Source organism: Heterocephalus glaber, unplaced genomic scaffold, assembly GCF_053883595.1.
Source record: "Heterocephalus glaber isolate CG9 unplaced genomic scaffold, H.glaber_assembly_v1.0 deba00001497, whole genome shotgun sequence".
Lineage (NCBI taxonomy): Eukaryota > Metazoa > Chordata > Mammalia > Rodentia > Bathyergidae > Heterocephalus > Heterocephalus glaber.
In genome coordinates, this window is record NW_028258320.1 from 48,568,335 (window position 1) to 48,582,991 (window position 14,657).

General features: G+C 35.8%; 1 protein-coding gene across 2 annotated transcripts in view; it reads right to left on the bottom strand.

Annotated features, from left to right (window-relative positions):
- Hpse2 (heparanase 2 (inactive)) overlaps positions 1 to 14,657 on the bottom strand; it is a 905,145-nt gene that overhangs the window by 308,999 nt on the left and 581,489 nt on the right. The window lies entirely within an intron of this gene.

Consider the following 14,657-nt stretch of genomic DNA (forward strand, 5'->3'; position numbering starts at 1 on the left):
GGAAACAAGTCTAGGCCAGAACAATGGCCATGCAGATAATAATTCAGGAAAGGAGCCGAATATACAACACAGAATAATTGTGAGCAGAATAAACTGTATACCTAAAGGGTGATTCTAATGCAAGAAAAACTACTGTATTGGTAGCTATGAAACGAATTAGAAGAAACAGCAAAGTCAAAACTTGTTAAATCCCCAAAAGCTAAGTTGAAGTATACACGTCATTTATTAAAGTCATTACAAAAAAACTGAAATGTTCCTTTTAAAAGAGTACAGGAAAGAAAAAAACAAACTGTAGACTAGAGATTTAAAAATTATAGAAATGATCATAAAATCATTACTAGATACTTTCCACATTTTTAAATTCATGGATTTGGCTGTTTTCCTGTCTATTCTTACCTATTTCTTATTGTATCATATGTGACGTGCCTTTTTCCTCCTCATAAATGATTCTTTGTTTTTATTAAGTCCTGAAAAGTAACTTAATAAGATGCTGATAGGCATTAAGCTTTCTGTGGCTAAGGTGACAAAATAACATTGACTTAAGGTGATTAGTTCCATCTCTGCTGTTCATCATAGCTAAAGGAGAGAGGTGGATGGAGAAGGGCAAGATCCCCATTGTGCAAAAGAGATATACCTATATAGATAGATGTATATATTCTTCCTTAACAAACTTCTACTCCTAAATCACTAGTTATACTAATTGAAGATTTAATTAATTTAACAGGCCTACACACTCAGAAATTTCAAAAACTCTAGAGGAATTATCTCCATCAATCCTTCATAGGTAAGTTTTAATTGCTGCAGGCTTATTATAACAAGTTGGGAATTTTCACAAAACAATTTTAGTTACATAGCACAATGTTTTGCAAAGGAAACAAATGAAGCAAGACCAAAGTGAGACCATTTATTATCCGGTTCCTGCCACTCTTCACTATAACTCTCTCCAAAATTACCCTACTCTCTCCTGCCACTGCCTGCCTGGACACCACACAGTAACCCACTCAGAAAGCAGGGGGACAGAGGACCTGCACCCCTCCTGTCACTGCCACCACTGCCTACCCAGGCTCCACACATTAACATGCAAAGGCAGAAGGACAAAAGACCCACACATCCCTCCTGCCCACCAATGCTGCTGCCCATCCAGGGATTGTACAGTGTCCTACACAGGAAAGAGAAGGACAGAGCACCCCCCAAGCTTTGTACAACCCACATGGGTGGCAGGAGAGAGGACCTGCAGGGCTCTGCCCTCTGTTGACTCTTTTGCCAAACCAGATATGGAGAGAGTGGCCAAATTATCAAATCCTAGCCAGCTCTGCTCCTGGGTTCTCCATAGCACAGGACAGAAGAGGTGACAAAAGACTGAACTTATGGTACAAGAGACAAACACCCAGGAATGCTGTTTCACTACAGGACTGAAGTGTTACCCTACCAGACTTCACGTAAGAGACAGCCTTAGGAGACAGGTTTGGAGAGTGCTCCTGGGATCCCCTAGGAGGCCCAGGCTCAGGCCAGGAAGATCATGGGGCCTGTATTTTTTGGTGGGTGTAATTTTCAGTGATGGAGAAGGCATTTAGTCCAGTGGTACACTTGATTCCTTGCACCACTGCCTACATCCAGCAGAAATTAGTAGTCTGAATTATTATAGGTCAATAGGTGGTTGGCCTACATGTCTTTACTAAAATCATAGACCTCTTTGTTCTGGTTAATGGCAGTTCATTAGTAGTTCTGGTGATCTGTCAATATCTAATTGATATGAAGCCAATGTTGTGGCTCACTTTACTACTACCACCAAAGTGACATAGTAGTTGCTGTCAACTGGTATTCTCTTATCTTAATATCTGGATTGGGATTGCCTAGGGGTTCTAAACAATACTGTGGCTCATGCTCAAAGAACAGGGCACTGGGCCAAAGCAGCAGCAAACTTCAACACAAAACACACACACACACACACACACACACATACACAAACACACACAGAGGGAAGGAGGGAGGGAGGGAGAGAGAGAGAGACAGAGAGAGAGAGAGAAAGGGAGGGAGACCTGAAAAGACAAGGGAACAAAATGCCTTGAAAAACTCCCAACTCCCCCAAAATGGGTTCAGAGGCCTCAAGAGGAGGAAATCATAAGCCACATAGCAGAAAGATCTAAAAGGGCATCAATGGAGGTAAAACAATTCAATAAAGTGCTTGGTGAATTTAAGGAAGACATAACTAATCAGGTAATGACCATAAGAAAACAAAGGACCAGTGAGTCTTGAGAAGACATTAATAAAAATCTAGTAGATCTAAAGAATGAGATGAAAACATGAAAGCACATCATAGAAAAGAATAGGAATCCATTAAAAAAGTTCCAAATAGAAATTCAGGAGATTAAAAACACTGAAAAAGTGAGTAACAGAAGCTACCAATGTGACGACAGAGTGTCAGATCTAGAGGACAGGGCTGTGATCAATGAATGATCATTCAATGATAGATACCTTAAAAACAAGAGAATATGAAAAAATAGATCTAAAAGCTTCTAAGAGTATGCAAGACTAATTGGAATTAAAGAAAAATCAGATAACAGCATAAAGGGCATAAAAAACAATTTACAGATGTAATAGCATAGAACTTTCCAGCCATGAAAAAAGAACTTAACATACAGATAAGTGATGCATATAGAACCCCAAATAGCTGTGATCAGGAAAAAACTCCACCCCACACCACATAATAATTAAAGTACCAGAACAGAATCTTAAAAGCTGCTAGAGAAAAGCACAGAATCACCTGTAAAGGAAAACTCATCCGAATTACAACAGACTTCTCAATGCAAACTTATAGGCAAAGAGAGCTGGAATAAAGTGTTTTGAGCTCCAAAATAAAACAACTTCTAAGCCAGAGTTTTATATCATGCAAAATTACCTTTCAAAATGGATGGAAAAATAAGATATTTCCATGATAAAGAGAAACTAAAGAAGTTTATGACAACCAAACCAACACTTCAAAAAATTCTCAAGATATCCTAGAAGGAGACAAGGAAGATAATAATGCCAAAAGGGGCGCCAAATGTAGGGAACAGGGAAAGGGACGTTACTAGACCCTCTGCAGTAAGTCCCAGTCTCCTGCGAGCCACGGCAGCACAAGGCAAATTACAGGAAAGGTAGGAAAATGAGACTGAGAAGAAGCTGAGCTTTGGGTCTGATCAGTGCTGCTCTGGGCGGCAAAGACAAAGCCCCCAGCTTACCGCACCTTTTATTCAGTACTCAGTACATCAGGGGAAACAAATGTAATGAATGACTTGCAGAGAGTTCAGTACATCCTGTGTAAATAAGATGTAACAGTCCAATATCAAGGAGGAACTGAGTAGATGTTTGTTTATCCCAGGATGTTTTCAGCTCCCAGGATGTTTTTTGTCCTGGAGAATCACAGACAGCATCACCGGATCATTGAGGTCTCAGTTGTGACCGGAGGCCAAAATACAATTATGTCTCGGAATTCCATAGCTGGCCTGTAGGCAGGAGAACTAGGCTAACCAAATGATTTTACCCTAAAATTATGTAGCATTGCTCCCGACAAAAATGAATGCATCAAATAGAAATGTAGCAATTAGGTAGAAGGGAAAAAAAGCAAAATAGCAACAGGAAAATAATAAAATGACAGGAATAAGTCAATACCTATCAATTATAACATCAATGTAAATAGACTCAAAACACCAATCAAAAGACACAGATTAGCAGATTGGATCCAGAAACAAATTTTAATGGCATGTTGTATATAACAAACACACTTAATACAAAAATAAATTCATAGAATAAAAGTCAAAGGATGGAAAACAGTATTCCACGCAACAAGAATTTCCAACAAGCTGGAATAGCTATACAATTTTCAAGGCAAAGTTGAACAAAAGAGATGCAGGACATTACATATTGGTCTACAGAACTATTCAAGAGAAAGAGGTAGCAGTTATAAACATATGCACCAAATGACAGTGCATCCAACTTCATAAAACAAACACTAATAAACATAAAAGATCAGATAAACATCAATAGAATTATTGGGGGTACTTCAGTATTCCAATATCAAAAATAAATTAACTAAACAAAAATAATCAACAAAGAAATATCATAGATTGAGCCAAACCTAGAAAAAATAAACATAATAGATTAATAAAGAATGTTTCATCCACCAACAGAATACATATTCTTTGCAGCCCCATATGGCACTTTCTCCAAAATAGACCACATACTAGCTTAATTAAAACATGCCTAAGTAAATGAAAAATAATCAAATTTTAGCATGCATATTGTCAGAACACAGTGCAATGAAACTAGAAATCAATAGCAAAAGAAACTAAACAAACATATGGAAATTAAACAACACACTCTTGAATGATCAGTGGGACAGAGTGGAAATTAAGGAAGAAGTAAGGCAGTTTCCAGAATTAAACAATAATGTGAATACAACACATGAGAACTTCTGGGACAAGATGAAAGCAGTCCTAAGTGGGAAGTTTATACCTGTGAATATTCACATCAGAAAAACAGAACAAGCCCAAATAATTAACCTAGTGATGCACTTCAACATCCTAAAAAAAAAAAAATCCAAATTCACAGCCTGTACAAAGAAGGAAATTATAAAAATTAGAGCAGAAATCAATGAAATGGAAACTAAAAACATACAATGAATCAAAGAGTCAGGTCTTTGAAAGAATAAAAAAATAGACAAATGCTCAGCCAATCTTACAAAATGAAAGAGAGAAAAGGAAAGATACAAATCAATCCAATTAGAGACGAAAAATGTGGAATCACAAAGTATTCCAGAAAATTACTTCACAAACATATATATGCCAAAAAATTTGGAGAACTGAAAAGAAATAGAGAGATACCTAGACACATATGAATCACCAAAATTGAACCAAGAATCCCTAAAAAACTTGAACAATCCAAAAACAGGCAATGAACTTAAAGCAGTAATTAAAAAAACTACCAACTAAGAAAAACACAGGACCTGATGGATTCACAGTCAAGTACTACAAGAACCTGATGAAGATATAACACCAATACGTTTCATACTCTTTAATAAAATTGAGAAGAGAGGAGTACCTCCAAAATTGTTCTTGGAAACTAACATTATCCTGATCCCAAACCAGACAAAGATCCCCAAAACAACAACAAAAAACTACAGGCTAATCTCTCTAATGATTATAAATGCAAAAATCCTTAAGATACTGGCAAACAGAATGCAACAAATCATCAAAAATATCATACACAATGATCAAGTAGGGTTCAATCTAGTGATTTAAAATTTAAAAATCAATAAGTGTAATTCATCATCATTTATTGATGAATTACTGAAGTAAGGGCAGAAATCACATGATCATCTCAATAGATGAAAAAAAAAGCCTTAGACAAAAATCCACTATCCATTCATGGTTTTAAAAATCCTGAAGAAAACAGGTTTAGAAGGACCTTATCTCAATCTAACAAAAGCCATTTTTGACCAACCTACTGCCAATATAATATTAAATGGGGTAAAATGAAAGTCTTCCTTTGAAAATCAGAAACAAGACAAAGGTGTCTATTATCACCACTCCTGTTCAACATAGTCTTTGAAATATTAGCCAGAACAGTAAGGCAAGAGAAAGAAATAAAAGGGATATGTACAGAAAAGGACAAAATCAAATTATTATTTTCAGATGGCATGATCTTTTCCTGACAAGACCCAACAAACACCATCAAAAGACTCCTAGAATTACTAAACAACTTCAGTAGTGTAGCAGAATAAAAAATAAACACACAGAAATCAATAGCATTCCTATACACTAATAATGAAGTCACTGAAAAAGAAAATTTCACAATAGCAAGAAAAATGAAACACAAATTAACCTAAGGAAATGAAAGACTTATACAATGAATATTATCTCACTCTGATAAAAAGAAATTGAGGATGATATTAGAAATAGAAAGATATCCCCTGCTTCTGGATTGGAAAAACAAATATAATAAAAATGCCTATATTTCCAAAACTGATACACAGATGTAATTCAATCCCAATGGCATTTCTCACAGATCTACAGAAAACAATCCTAAAATTCATATGGCACCAAAAGAGACCCAGAAAAGTAAAAGCAATCCTGGGTTACAAAAAGCAAAGCAGGTGGCATCACAATGTCAGATTTGAAGCTGTACTACAAGGCTATGGTGATTAAAACAACATAGTCCCGGAACAGAAAGAGACATGAGTATCAATGACACAAAATATAAAAATTAGAAAAAACCTCAGGCATAAAGTTATTTGATCCTTAACAAAGGGGCCAAAAACTTATGCTAGAGGAAATATAGCATCTTTAAAATGGTGCTGAGAGAATTAGATGTCTACATGCTGAAGATTGAGTCTAGACCCATAGATCTCACCATGTATTAAATTAAAATCAAACTGGATCAAAGAATTAAAATTTAAAACTGAAACACTTAATATCCTGGAAGATAATAGGTACAACTCTTGAAGACAGAAGCAGAGTCCAGGACTTTTTAAGTAGAACCCCAATGGCACAAAAATAACACCAAGAATCAACAAGTGGGATTATATCAAATTAAAAAGCTTCTGCACAGCAAAGCAAACACCCAAAAGAGTGGAGAGACAACCTACAGAATGGGAAAAAATTTTACTAGCTATTACTCAGAGGACTAATATCCAAAATACATATAAAAAATTCAAAAAAGATAGACAGTCCAGATAAAAGACCCATTAAAAAATGGAAAACCAAAATGAATAGACACTTCACAGAAGAAAAACAGATGCCAGTAAATACATGAAAAATGTTCAACATCACTGGCTATTAGAGAAATGTCAATTAAAAGTACTTTGAGATTCCATCTTACTTCAGAAAGAATGGCTATCACTAAAAATTCTAATAATAACAATTGCTGGTGAGGACATGGAGGAACTATTGTACATTGTTGGTGAGAGTGTAAACTAGTACAACCATTATGGAAATCAGTGTGAAGATTCCTAAAAAACCCTACAAATATAAATTCCTTTTGGCTCAGTTATTCACCTTCTAGGCATCTTCCCCAAAGAGTTAAAATCAGTGCAATACACACATATCCATGTATATAACAGCACACACTAGATCTTGGAAACAGCATAGACATCGACATATAAATAAACATCATGACATAAACATCGACAGATGAATGGCTAATAAAATTTTGGTACTTTTACACAGTGGAATACTACTGTGCCAAAAAGAAAGATATTCCTGAAACATCTGAGTTTGTAAATGGATGAAACTTGAGAACATAATGTTAAGTGAAGTAAGTCAGACACACAAACCTAAATATTGTGTGGTTTCTCTTTTATTTATATATATACAAAGTACAAAATAGAAGATACACAAATAGAAAGTAGAGAGAAGTTCAAATGATTCTTCAAATTACTTATTTCATTATTTCAAAAGTGATATAAGATATATGCTAATTTGTTTCATTTATACTACTGGTTTCTCCAATTCATTGAAAAGAAAGTTTTATGCTATTATCTCCTTGTTTCTTCTTTACAAGAGAGAATATTTTGTGTCTCAGAGTAACTACTTTGAAGATAATGATGCAGTGTATTTACTCTTGTTAATCTCTTGTTATTGTTATAAAATTTTGTTTTATTTTTCCAAAATAGAAAAGAAATGTCCAGGGCTGGGGATTTAGCTCAGTGGCACTGTGCCTGCCTTGCAAGCTCAAGGTCTTGAGTTCAATCCCCAGTACCAAAAAAAAAAAAAAAAAAAGAAAAGAAATGTCCAGACTAGGAAAACCCATAGAGACAAAAGATAGATTAATGGTTGCCTACAGTTGAGAGGAAAAAAGGATTGACCGGTAATAGACACAAAGATTTACTTGGGAAGTGTTAATATGTTCTGAAATTTATTGTGAGGATGGCTACATAACTCCATGAATATGATAAAACATATGGAATTTTACACTTAAAAAAAATAAAATGTAAAAAAACCACAATTCTCCCATTCAAAGGGAGGAAGGGAGAAAAGAACTGTAAGAGGGGCTGCCAGGGCTTTAGTTCAGTGGACCTGTGGCTGCCTTGCAAGAGCAAGGTCCCAAGTTCTACCCCTGGTACTGAAAAAAGTATAAGAGGGAGGAAAACAAAAGTTACTTACCAATCAATGGCTACTGATAAGAAAACAGGGCAATTATTCTTATAAGCCCCTCTTACTTTGCCATATTATTATGAAAGCTTTAGATTTCAGAATGCAATAAATACATGTGTGAACACAATTGTGTGTGCACATGTGGATACAACTATAATGCTCTGAACAAATATGGGCTAGCTATAGATTTATAAGGCCACAGATAAAAGTATTGAAATCAATTTGTAACAATAATTTTCAGAGAAGACTGCATTTATTAGATTCAGATGTTTTGTTCTAAGGTTTACCAAAAAGTAAATCAAGCTGTAGAGAATCAAAAAGTTTTCAGATTTTTACTATCCTTAATTTTAACTATGCCCAACATTACAGAGTCAGGGAACCTTCAGAATAACATATATATCGGGCCGGGGATTTAGCTTAGTGGTTTCACTGCCTGCTGTGCAAGCGCAAGGACATGAGTTCGATCCTCAGTACCAAAAAAAAAAAAAAAAAAAAAAAAGAATAACATATATATCATACATAACTATATATCATTGAGAGAATGCCATCATTAAGGAAGCATTTATCCAGACTGCCATGGACTATTGTTTTATGAAAATAAATAATATAATAATAATAGATGTTGCTTTTAGACATACCACACACACATGCACAAACATGAACATGCACACACACAGAGTTCATTGATTGAACAGAAGAAAAGACTACATGATTTTCAGGGTTTCATGTGAGATGAAAGTACAAATCCTCTTTTTAGAATTAAAAGAATCATACCACAGCAATATACATCCATCCATGTTTATAGCAGCACAGTTTGTAATAGCTAAAGCTTGGAAAAAGCCCAAGTGCCCATCAACTGGAAACTAAGTAAAGAAGATGTGGTTTTTTTATAAAATGGAGTACTACTCAGCCATAAAGAATGAGAAACTAGAGACATTTATAGCTAAATGGATGCATGTTGAGGCTATACTCTTAAGTGAAATAAACAGGATACACATGTGTAAATACTAAATAGATTCTCTAGTGTGAGAAACTGAAAGTGTAAATAAGGATTAAAATGATTAAGATGAATAACTGATAATTTGAAATAGGAAGAAAAGGTCCAAAGGGGTACAAGAAGTGGGAGGGGAAGGGGAAAGGAAAGAAGGGAAAGGAAAAATTATGAGAAAAGAAAAAAATAAAAACAAATTTATTTGCATAAATAGGGAAGGGTGGAAGGGGTGAAGGAAGCACAGGTAATGGGGAAAAAATTAAGAACCAAGATACATCATGTACAGGTACAAACACTCAATGATAAATGTAAACGTATTGTATACCTAAAATGTACCAATAAAAGAATTTAAGAAAAAAATAAATAAATAAGTAAATCTTCTTTTAAAAAATTTACTAAGAATTTCAAGATGACAACAGCAGAGCAGTAAACCAAGCATTGGTCTCTTATAAGCATGGGGGTCTGTGTGACTGCATACACTGCACACTCCTGAAACTAGCCTTGGTTAAATGACTTAAGAAAGAGTAAGTTAGCTATTCTGCCACTCCCAGCCCATAGGAAGGGGCTTCTGGGCTGCCATTTAACTGCTCCCAAACCAGTGGAAGGGGCTTCCAGGCTGCCGTTCCACTGCTCTGAGTGCAGAGGAGGTGAGCCACGCAGGCACCAACAGCACCCCTCCATTGAAATGAGAAGACATGTAAACAAGTCTCAAAACCAGACTTTCAGGTCACCTAAAGCAACCCCAAAGGGAAAGGAGATGGAACATTCTGATGCTCAACCACCTCGACTCCCTGTACCGGCAGCAAAAACGGAGCTGGAAAAAATGAAATCAGAAATAATCTCTCAGATAACAGCAGAGATAGCGCTCATAGTGCAAGACATGATTAATAAATCTAGAGAGGAGCTGGGGAACATGATGGAATCCCAACATAGGAAACAAATGGAATCCATACAACAGATACAAACAGATTTTCAGGAGATTAAACACTCCATTGAAAGTCTACACAGCAGAATGAGCCAACATGAGGACAGAATTTCTGATATAGAAGATAAGGTTGCAATTAGTGATCAAAAAAGAAAAATTGCTTCACAATTGTAAGGGACCACAACAAATCAATCCAGCAGCTGCTAGACAATGCAAAGAAGGATAACAAGACTGATTGGAGTCAATGAAGAAACAGGAGAGAGTGCAGATGACACAAAAAAATTATTCACAGAAGTAGTGGCAGAAAACTTCCCAAGCAGGGGAAAAGAACTTGACATACAGATAAGTGAGGCATATAGGACACCAAATAGCCTTAATCAAAAAAAATCTACACATAGGTATATAATTATTAAGATTCCAGAAACCCAACAGAAGAACAAAGTTCTACAAGCAGTTAGAGAAAAGAAACAAATCACATACAAAGGAAAGCTCGTCAGAATCACAGCAGACTTCTCAGCACCAACCCTCAAGGCAAGAAGAGCTTGGAGTGACATATTCCAAGCCCTAAAGGAAAACAGCCTGCAACCCAGGTTGATGTACCCTACAAAACTATTTTTCAAAATTGATAGAGAAATAAGATACTTTCATGACAAAGAGCACTTTAGGAAATTCATGAATACCAAACCAGCACTCCAAAAAATTTTAAATAACATCCTAGGAACAGACAATGAGGATCACAACCCCAGGAAGCCCAGAAGAATGAATCCATTGGGTGCTACAAGGAATTACCTGTAAATGGGGAGAATCCAACAAAAAGAAAAAGTAATGACAATGATAACTCAATACATACCAGTTATAACCATCAATGTTCATGGTCTCAACTCACCAATCAAAATAAATAGACTGGCAGAATGGGTCAAGAAGCAAAATCCAACAATATGCTGCATACAAGACACACACTTAATTCAAAAAGAAACTCATAGACTGAAAGTTAAAGGGTAGAAAACAATACTCCATATGATGAGAATCTAAAAAAAAAGCAGGGGTAGCTATCCTCTTTGCAGATCAAGTGGATTTCAAACCAACACTGATTCAAGAGAGATGAAGAAGGACACTACATCCTTGTAAAGGGAAAAATCCAACAGGAAGAGATGACAAACATAAATATCTATGCACCAAACGCTAGAGCACCCAACTATATAAAACAAATACTAATGGACATGAAAAGTCATGTATACCCTAATATAATAGTAGTGGGGGACCTCAATACCCCACTGTCATAAATACATCAACTAGAAAAAATATAAGTGATGAAATACCAGAACTCAATCGAACTCTTGAACAAATGAACTTAACAGATGTTTACAGAGTCTTCCACCCCACAAAATCAGAATACACATTCTTCTCAGCCGCACATGGTCATTCTCCAAAATAGACCACAAACTCACTCATAGAATTTGTTTAAGTAAGTATAAAGGAATTGAAGTTATCCCCTGTATAATATCAGAACATAGTGTGATGAAATTGGAGATCAAAAGCAAAAGAAATGGCAAAAATTACAAAAACACATGGAAATTGAACAACACACTTCTGAATAACCAACAGGTCACAGAGGACATTAAAGAAAAAAATCAGACAGTTCCTTCAATGAAATAAAAATGCCAATACAACATATCAGAATCTATGGGACACAATGAAAGCAGTCTTAGGAGGGAAATTCATAGTAGTGAATACACATATTAGGAAAACAGAGTGTGCCCAATTAAACAACCTGATGCTGAACCTCAAGCTTCTAGAAAAAGAAGAGCAAGACAAACCCAAAGCTCATACAAGGGAAGAAATTATAAAGATCAGAGCAGAAATCAATTCAATGGAAACTAAGAGAAAGATACAAAAAAATCAATGAAGCCAAGAGTTGGTTCTGCAAAAGAATAAACAAAATTGAAAAACCCTTAGCCAACCTTCTCAGAAAAAGGAAAGAAAAGGCCCAAATCCATGCAATTAGGAATGAAAAGGGTGAAATTACAACAGACTCAGCAGAAATCCAGAGGATCATCAATACCTACTTCCAGAACCTATACGCCAATAAGATGGAAAACACAGAAGAAATGGACAGATTCCTAGATACATATGAATCACCAAAGTTGAACGAAGAAAACCTAAAAATTCTAAATGACCCAATATCAGTCAATGAAATTGAAAATGCAATTAAAAACTTACCAACTAAGAAAAGCCCGGGGCCTAATGGCTTCACTGCTGAGTTCTACAAGACATTTAGAGAGGAACTGCTGCCACTACTGTTTAAACTCTTCAATGAAATTGAAAGGGAAGCAATACTCCCAAATTCATTCCTGGAAGCAAGCATCACCTTGATCCCCAAAGCAGAGAAAGACCCAACCGAAAAAGAGAACTATAGGTCAATCTCACTCATGAACATAGATGCAAAAATCCTTAATAAGATACTGGCAAATAGAATGCAGAAGATCATCAAGAAGACCAAGTGGGATTCATCCCAGGGATGCAAGGATGGTTTAACACATGCAAATCAATCAATGTCATACACTATATCAATAGATCCAAGGACAAAAATCATATGATTATCTCTATAGATGTAGAAAATGCATTTGAGAAAATTCAGCACACATTTATGATAAAAACCCTACATAAAAGTGGAATAGATGGTCTCTATCTCAATCTGATAAAAGTTATCTATGAAAAACCAACAGCCAGTATCATATTAAATGGTCAAAAAATGAAATCCTTCACACTAAAAATCAGGAACCAGACAAGGATGTCCACTATCACCACTCCTGTTCAATATAGTTTTGAAAACATTAGCCAGGGAAACTAGACAAGAGAAAGAAATAAAAAGAATAAAAATAGGAAATGAATCAGTCAAATAGTCATTATTTGCAGATGACATGATACTCTACATAGAAGACCCCAAGAACACCACCAAAAGTCTTCTACACTTAATAACTAAATTCAGTAGAGTAGCTGGATACAAGGTCAACACCCAAAAATCAGTAGCTTTCTACTACACGAACAATAGACTCACTGAGAGAGAAATAGGGCAAACAATTTCTTTCACAATAGCATTCAAAAAACTGAAATACATAGGAATCAACCTAATGAAAGAAATCAAAGACCTCTTCTCTGAAAACTATACCACTCTGAAAAGAGAGATTGAAGACAATATCAGAAAATGGAAAGACATTCCCTGCTCCTGGGTAGGAAGGATCAATACAGTGAAAATGGCCATACTTCCAAAACTGCTCTATAGATTCAATGCAATTCCAATTGAAATCCCAGCAGCATACTTTATGGACCTTGAGCAAACAATTCAAAAATTCACTTGGAACAAGAAGAGACCCAGAAGAGCAGAACCAATTTTAGGTAACAGAGACATGGCAGGGGGTATCACAATCCCCAACTTGAAACTATACTAGAAAGCTACTGTGATAAAAAGAGCATAGTGCTGGCAAAGAAACAAACCTGAGGACCAGTGGAACAGATTAGAAGATGAAGAAATAACTCCAGACACATTCAGTCATCTCATCTTCGATAAAGGAGCCAAATACCCTCACTGGAGGAAAGATAGCCTCTTTAATAAATGGTGCTGGAAAAATTGGGTTTCACCTTGCCAAAGATTAAAACTAGACCTATATCTCTCACCTGCACTAAACTAAAATCGAAATGGGTTAAGGATTTAAATATTAAAATAGAAACACTGAATCACCTGGAACAGAGGGTAGGTAGAACTCTCGAAGACATTGTTGTAGGAAAAGATTTTATGAACAAAACCTCAGTTGCCTGTGAACTAGGAAAAACTATCAACAAGTGGGATCTCTTCTTATTAAAAAGCTTCTTCCCAGCAAGAGAAACCACCAACAATGTTAAGAGACAACCCACAATGTAGGAGAAAATCTTCACCTGATGTTCCTCAGACAAAGGTCTACTATCTAGAATCTATAAAGAACTTAAAAAAATCAGACCTCCCATATTTGAAGACCCAAACTGAAAATGGGCATCTGAAATGAACAGACATTTCTCAGACAAAGAAGTTGAAATAACAAATGAACATATGAAAAAGTGTTAAACATCACATTCAAGAGATGCAAATGAAAAGGATGCTGAGATTCTACCTCACCCCAGAAAGAATGGCTGCTATCATGAAATCAACCAATAACAAATGCTGGCTGGTCTATGGAGAAAGAGGAACACTGCTCCACTGCTGGTGCGAGTGTAAACTGGTGCAACCACTGTGGAAATCAGTATGAAGATACCTCAAAGAACTAGGACTGGAAGTCCCATTTGACCCCGCTATTCCCCTGCTGGGTATCTTACCAAAAGAATTAAAAGAATCATACCACAGTTATATATGTGTACCCATGTTCATAGCAGCACAATTTGTAATAGCTAAAACTTGGAAGTAACCCAAATACCCATCAACTGGAGACTGGATAAAGAAAATGTGTTTTTTTAATAAAATGGAGTACTACTCAGCCATAAAAAATGAGAAATTAGAGACATTTATATTTAGATGAATATACATTGAGGCCATACTCTTATGTGGAATAAATAGGACACACATGTGTAAATACCAAAT